General features: G+C 39.1%; 1 non-coding gene across 1 annotated transcript; it reads right to left on the reverse strand.

Annotated features, from left to right (window-relative positions):
- Window positions 1-5920: 5920 nt before the first annotated feature.
- LOC123824097 lies at window positions 5921-6060 on the reverse strand. Its single transcript, XR_006786657.1, has one exon. It is a non-coding gene; the product is annotated as a U4 spliceosomal RNA (small nuclear RNA).
- Between the last annotated feature and the right edge of the window lie 2046 nt (window positions 6061-8106).

Here is an 8106-nt window from a genome sequence, read left to right on the forward strand (position 1 = left end):
AAATTTTCTGTATTTGTTCTTTTCATGCTTGGGCAGTATTTTATGGAAAGAGGTATTTACTATTAAAAAATACTTTTAATGGCAGAATGCATATGAAGAAATAAATAGTGCAAAAATGGTGGTGTTTTGTTACTGACCAGTCCACCTAGCTCTTCCCCCTGGATTCTTGCACACAAAGAACACATTGTTATTGGAGCCATTACTGAGCTCCTCTGCTTTGCCAGGCTCTGCGGGGCTCGAGGGAAATGGCTATAGATTGCAGCGGAAAAGTCCATCAGATGGATCACATGTGACCCCACTGTTTCCAGGAAAGAATGCAGTAGAACACTTCAGCTGAATAGACAGATTTTCCAAATGTTTTAAATCAGTTTTGAGACAAAAAAAAAAAAAAAAAGATGCTAAGAAATGGATTTGGCCTATACACATTTCACAATGCGGTGCCCATTTCTCTGGAATGCAGACATTAGGGGCTTTCATGTGGATGGGGAAACCTTAAGGGGGAGAAAAACCCAGCTCGCAACAACAATTAAGCAGCAATTGAAGAAAAGCAGGCAAAAAAAAGATGGCCCTGTGTTAGTACAATAGCTCAGGGGCTTTTCATTTTGAGGCATAAAGACAGAACAGAGAATGTTGTTTTCTTTTTAAAGCCCTTTTAAAAATGGTAACTGCATCCTGCTCTTGTAGATGTATTACTTATGACATCCCAGTTTTCATCTGTTCATGATTTTACATTAGAGTTAAATCTCTGCAGCTTGAATCTCACGGCTGAGTTAGCCAGAGCCCATAAAATATTGAAACCTTTAGAGCAGCAGCCAGCCAGGTTGAGAGAAGTTCATGTTCAAAGCTGAGCTTTAGATTCTGAGACATCCCAATTGGAGTGTACTACAGAAAAAAGCACTGATAAAATTTTCATAAAAATGAGCTAAGGATATTGCTAGCATGCTTCCCAGCATCTATATGAAAACTTAATCTGAGCTAATGGAAAGGATATGAAAGCCTTTCTCAATTCAAACACAGTCAATGCATGATTCATAAATTATTGTCAGAGAAGTGAATCAGCTCCCAGATTTATTCTCTTTTGGGTAGCAGCAACCAGAGGAAAACTGGGTCTTTTTGACCTTTAATGCCAGCAAATTTTACAGTAGAGCTGTCAATATAACCAAGTAAACTGGTCATTTCTCCAAACAGCAACAAAATACCCTCATATACCCAGTGCAAGCTAATATTAACTTGGCCCACTAGGTTACTGACTGTACATTCAGGGCAGCAAACACCAGACATCTGAGCTTGTCCGGTGGCACAGCACTGTGTGGTCATGCCCACATCGCCAACAATGGTGTGGGCTCCCCTGTGTCCCCTGACCTTCATACCCTTTGGGTGATGACGATGTACTCACATTACCTTGTAATGAAGGTGTCATTGTTATTATTGTTGTTGTTGTTGTTATTATTATTAAGGGCTCAATTTCATAGATGGGGAAAACAAGCCCAGTCAGGTTTCTGCACTGGATTATGAAAGCAATAGTGTTTTCTAGAAATATGGACATGGTTCAGATCGATGTGAAATAAATCAAAGTAGGACAGTAGGATGGAAACAAACGGTCCTACACGTTGGGAATCCTTTTGAAAGTGTGTTTTTAATTTTATATTCCTTCATCCATCAGATATGTTAAGTCCCCTACAAAGTGCATTGTGGAGAATATAAAGATAAAAATACAAACCATATCTTTAATGAGTTAATAACCTTATGCAATAGAGCCATAGAATTTCAAACTTGAAAGTGTTCTTAAAGAACACATTATTTAGTCCAGTCCTCCTCTTTAGAGCTTTAATATTTTCTGTGACATTCCCACTGAGTTGTCAGCCACCCCAGACTGCACATGCTTGGTGAGAATCCCTGCCCTCAGTTAACTGTGTCTTTCTCTTAACCAACCATTTGCATTAGAAACCTAGTATCAATTTTGATTCCTAGTCTCTCAAACCTCTGCACTCAGGATCACCATATGATTCAAATTCTCTCTACCAGTGTTTCTCAAAAACCATTTTGGCCTCCTAGCTATGTTGCCACAACCTCTGTTTAGGCTTAATTCTCTCACTAAGTTTACCCTACATCCTGTCACCAGAGTTCTTTCCAAGACAGATCTAATCATGTCACTTGTGTGTTTTCAAATGATTTTTAAAACCCCCCTTTTATTACAGAATTAATTCAAAGCTCATTAGCATGTTATTCAAGGCTCTCACAATGTGACTCTGATATGCTTTTCCAGGCTCATCTCCCTGCCACCATGCTCTATTCTAGCGTAAGAGTTCTCACCTCTGGCTGCATGTGAGACCCACTTGTAGGTGGAGTTTTAGCAAACACCAAACTTGAGCCCAGTATGAAATCAACTGGGAAATTTTGGCCACAGAACACAGACAGAAGTATATATTTTTTTAAAGTTCCCCAGGTGAGTCCAATTCACAGCCAGGGTTAGAATTACTGCTATAAAAGTACTGGGTCACTTCCTTTTCTTTTAACACCCATGAGTTTTTATACCCCTGTGCCTTTGGTTAATGTTGCCATGGCCTGAAATCCCAGTCACCTTATCTCGGCCAAGAACAAAGGCAAACATTTGTATTTAGAGTAATGTTTTTAGAGTGGTCAGGATGTTGAAGGGACTTCAAGGAATTCAAGAAGCTTACCCAGAAGAGAGGCACGGGGGAAAACATTTACTGAGCATCAAACCATATTCTGGGATCTATTCTATGATCTGGGGATATAGCAAAACTGTTTGGGCCATAGAAAGTAAGCTCCATGAGAGTGGAATCATATGTGTCTTGTTACATGTTGTAATTCTAGCCCATAGAATAGTCCCCAGGATATAGTAGATGCTCACTAAATGTTTGCTAAAAGAATGAATGTAAATTTGAGGTGCCTCTGAGATATTAAGCAATGCTGTCTCAGAATTTTTTGCTATGCCATTAGTTCATTTCAGCACTCTATTGACTAAGATTTTTTTGAATTATGAATCTGTCATTTAAAAGTACAAGAGTTGTCCTGGTTTCTGTTACTTGCAAACATATGTGTTAACCACCAGAGCAGAGGTTGTACATATTTTTATTTACATGAGTATGATGTGTGAAGTGCCCACAGATCCATCAGTGATTTGTGAAGTACACTCTGTGTGCCCAGAATAGGTGAAGTATGATTAAAAGTGAGAATTCAAGAGCACTATACAATTAGTCCTCCCTTTAAAGATTTTATAATCAATCTAGTTAGAGGCTAAATCTTTAGAGAATAAAATAAGAAGAAGACAGAAGGCAATCTATTGCCACACTGGTAAATATGTTACATAGGGTACAACCCAGAAATTTAATAATAGAGACATCCCTCCCCTGATGGATGAAAAGCAGGCTACATCTCACTCTTCCTGAGTGTGAGTGGTCAAAGGACAAGCACAATTTGAGGCAGAAAGCCAGGTGTTATCTCAGAATCCTGTCTCTCCCTGGCCGTTGTTGGGCCCTGTTATTGCCCTGTGTGGTATTCAACTCCAAAGAGGCCTGATGATCCTCTATTCCAGGGTTGTTTTTTGTTTTTTTCTGGAGATATCTGTGCAATCGGAGTCAAGTTTAGAGTAGGTGTTATCTGTATCTTCAAGTTGAAGATCTGTGTCTTCCAAGTCAAGGTCTATGAAGAAAATATAAGTAATTAGGTCAACTTGTAGTCTCCCTTGCTGCATCCCCTTCAGCAGCTGATACAGGACAACATGTACTGACCACCTCCCTCCACACTAACCCCTCCGTGGAGCAGCTTACAGCACGCTGAGGAGACCTCAGGGTGGGAAGGGCTCTGGGGCTATTGCCGGCATCAGGCCTAGCAACCGAGCTATAGCAGTAAAGCCAGGGCATCGTGTAAGTCACCTCTGATTTTGAGAGCAGTTTCTCTCCCTAAGGGATTGTCTTACACGCCAAGATGTATAGGATAGTACCGCAGAAGCCAAGCCGAGGGACATGGAATAAGAACCAGTGTGTTATTTAAATCACACCTAAAGGAAGCAAGAAGGTTCTTCTAATTAGCTTTTCAAAAATCACTGTACTCACAAGGCTGGGATCAGAAAATAGGATGTGGTATTCCTGTATACCTGTGTGTGGAGCATTTCAAAAGCACTTATTGTAATTGTGTGACGCTGATGGGGCTATTTTAAGAGCTTCTGGAGATAAAATTCTACTTTGTGGTTAAATGTTGGTCTTTGTACTAGAAGATTAAAGACAACCTCTCATTTATATCCTTTTTTCCATATGAGACACATAATTGTATTAGCAGCATTAACCAACTCCTTAAAAGATGTACCTTATTTAGGTTGATTAAAAGAAAAAAACCTGAAATCAGCTTCTCACCTGAAAAAATAAATATATAAGTAAAAGCCCTGGGAAGCAGGGATGTTTCCTTGTTCATGGTTTACTTGCACTGTAACAGCATCCAAGGCTATTTGGTCTCGGAGTGTCTGTCACCTATAGAGTCAGATTTTACGAGTGCTGACCTCATTTGCTTCCTTTGTTTTTAATTGGCTGAGCAGCAGAGAAAAAGGAGGCAAAGAATACCATTACTACTCGACAAGTTAACATACATAAATGGCACTGTTATGTAGGGAGACTGTAATAAGTCATGTGACAGAGAGCAAAGGCAGCCCAGCGTGCAAAGGGAGCAATTTTCTGCCCTGCAAACAGCACTTCAGGTGCTGTCGTTCATCTTTCTGTGACTTGTTCTGTCAAAGTCTGCCCAGAGCAGAGGTGTTCAGGGACCCAACAGGCCATAAGTGTCCAGCTGAAAAACCTGGGAGATATCCCCAGGCCCTGGGAGTTCACTTCTTCGGTTGCACTGATTTACTTCAGAATGCTCCTTCAGGGAATCCGTGCCTTCCATTGCTTTACTTTCCCATTTCCTTTCTTGTCATCTTTAAAAATCCATTAAAGATCATGCATGCAGTTTCTGCAGGCTCAAATTTCTAAGAGTTTCTGTCACTTAATAAAATGCACCCTTTCAGTAGGTTGTGGTCTCCTTTGTATTGTTAGGGCCCAGATACTATTAAGGCTTTTAATTAGAGGTGGTGATCACAGTTTAAGACAGCAAAAAGTGGCTGGAATCCTCAGGGGAGGCAATATTTTCCCATCCGGGGATCTAAAATGGCCACTTGGCTCACATATTCATGACAGAAACACTAAGGATTATCAAAACAAGAGCCAAAATTAAAATGTAGTCCACATTCCCCATTTTCCCCTAATTATTTGTTTCAAAGGCTTCCAATTGCCAAGGTTAAGTGATTATTGTTAACACCCACTGAAGACTGCTTTAAAAAAAGAAATTTGGCTTTTAATTTGTTTACAAATCCAATTTCCAAGTGTACTCCTTAACCAGCAAAGCACAGATATCTCCTGAAATCTTTCCTCCCGCTGAGTCTTCTGTCTACAGCTGTCCACACGACTCCTTCACTATACAATACCCATGCAGCCTTTTCCACAATAAAGGAAGATTACATCCAAATGCCACCTTGCTGATCATATTCAGATTTGTCTATCATTTTGTGTGGTTGCTGCTTTGCCTTAGGTATTAGAATAACAATAACTCACCTGTCACATTCCACTAGCACTGCCTCACCCAGAAAATTGCTCTAATACTGCCTCGGATCTCACAGACCTTTTTTATTAAAAAAAATTTCTTTTGCACAAGCGTAGCTATTACAGCATAATGATTAAACTTTTATGGGAAGCCTACACATATATTTTTACTATATATTTTTTTCTAGTCCAGCAGTTGTTGCATGTTGATTCTATAGCAGCTTGAATGATTCAAAGCCAATCATCTTTCACTCATCTGTAAAACATCTAGTTCCCTTTTCAAACTACTGCCAGTCTCTATCTGGGTACCTTTAGTAAGTCATATTTCCAAATAGATAAGCAGCTATTCAAAGTGTTATTTATTTGGAGGTTTTAATATTAGGCAATATTTTTTTTCTTTTTCTATTAGCAGTAATCACGCCTCATATAAACCTCATTGGCTACAATACTGCCACTGTGCAAAGCTAATATTAGGCAATATTATATGACTGTATGAAAGGTATCTGGAAGTTTGGGGTTGAAAATCTGAGCTTAGTATTTCATTTCTTCTGATGAAAATTTAAATATACATGTTTAAAAACAAAATATAGTTCTTTTGAAACTGGCTTTTCAGAGAAATCTAAAGTGTGGCAAATGCCAAATAGAGATTTCTTTTCAAAATAAAATAGAGAAAATGGAGACATCTGTGTTAGTGTCAACAATTAAATACATAGATTCTTGCACTGATGCACTTTTTTAAATTGTGAAACCTGTTTAAGTAATTTTCAAGTAGCCACAGCCACAGGTAATTTGGTCTTAAGGCCCATGAGAGCTCTGACAGTGTTAACATGGCAGGCCGAATGAGAAGAAGGGTACCTTTTAAGTGCTATATAATGAAAACAAATGGTATGTTTAAAGCCTGCCACTGCCTTCTAATGTATGCCATGTTCCAGAGATGAGTAAGTTACTGAGAACAAATACCATCTCATTGGCTAAAATACCCGGCACCAGTGTTTTTTTCACATAATTAAACTGGACATGTTTGAGAAAAATGAAATGACAAAGATTCACTGTTAAGCTGCAAATAGTATTCAATGACATTATCAAATGCAGAGATTCTGAGGTTTGCATATTAATCGAGGGAAGGTGCTAATTTGAGTGCTTTAAGCTTCACTCACAAGGCTGTTTACATGCTTTGTTCCACATGGACCTGTTTGGAGGTTTGTCAGAAACCTAACCAGCAGAAAAATATTGTATTTGAAAATATACATGCATGTTTAATTAAGCCAGGGCCACTGAACATTCCTCAATATATTTAGCTGGTGAGGTTTAAGCTCCATCAGAGCATCAGGCATTATCACCTTTTGAAGTATTGCTGAATCTTTAATATTTAAAGCACAAAGCAGACTGTAATAAAAAATTCCAGCAGACCCTAGAAGATTAAAGATGCTTTATAAATGTGACAGTTTGTAAATGGAACACCAGGATTAAAGGATCCCTCTGATATTTCACAGCATATTTTTCAGGTATATGCTAAATTATGAATACAATTAAATAGCTGTAATTATTCTCCAGAAGTGGACAGCAAATTTAAATGCCTACAAAATTTGCAATTGGCTCCAGGATAGGGATTTATAGCATAGCAGCCTGAGTGGGCAAAGTAAATTTTCCTAGCAGGTATCAACCAAAGCTCTTTGAAATTCAGTGAGAACTTCACTCACCCCATCTGACACGTGTCCTTTAGGAGTCTGGAGCCAATGATTGTCCTGAATAAGGCCACAACTGCAAACATGTGTTGGGAAAGAATGAACTAAGGCTGTAATGCCAGAGGCGTGTGTCTTAGGAGCCACATTTGTAATCACCATTAAGCAAAAAGGCTCTGCAACTTGTGTGTCCTGTGGCACATCAATCTGACCAGACACAAGCAGCACCTGGCATAGAGCGGACTCTAATCAAAAATTTGTGGGATGAATGAATGAATAATAAATGTAAAATGTGCTTATTCTACTATTTTAATATTTTTATTAAATGAATTTTCCTGGAAATTAAGTTTAGTGTGATTTAGTCAAAACCATGAAAAAGCAGAGACAATAGTGGTATGTTTTGCACTTGGAGCAAAAACATGTTTTATGGCTTTTCTTAGTTATCAAGTATTTCTTTGGGTGGTGAGATAGTGTGGGCCTCATGACAACAGGTACTGCTCTGGTCCTAGTCACCTATGGGAGCTTGGCCCAGCCACTGACACTCAATCAGCTTCAGTCTCCTCATCTAGAAAATGGGGGTACTAATCCCTTTTGAAAGATTAAATGAGACAATGAATGATGAGACCTTTGCTGGGCTCGAACACAAAAGAATTGTTTAACAAACAATAACGTGCCATTGAGAAAGTCAGCACAGGTTAATAGTTAAAAGCATGGCTTCTGCCCCAGACTGACTGGCTTTGAGTCCTGGCTCTGCCACTCCACTAGCTCACCTTGGGCACATTATTTGAACTGCCCGTGCCTCAGTTTTCCCATCTCTAAAATGGAGACAA

Source organism: Phyllostomus hastatus, unplaced genomic scaffold (genome assembly GCF_019186645.2).
Source record: "Phyllostomus hastatus isolate PE091 unplaced genomic scaffold, TTU_PhHast_1.1 phas_contig_524, whole genome shotgun sequence".
Lineage (NCBI taxonomy): Eukaryota > Metazoa > Chordata > Mammalia > Chiroptera > Phyllostomidae > Phyllostomus > Phyllostomus hastatus.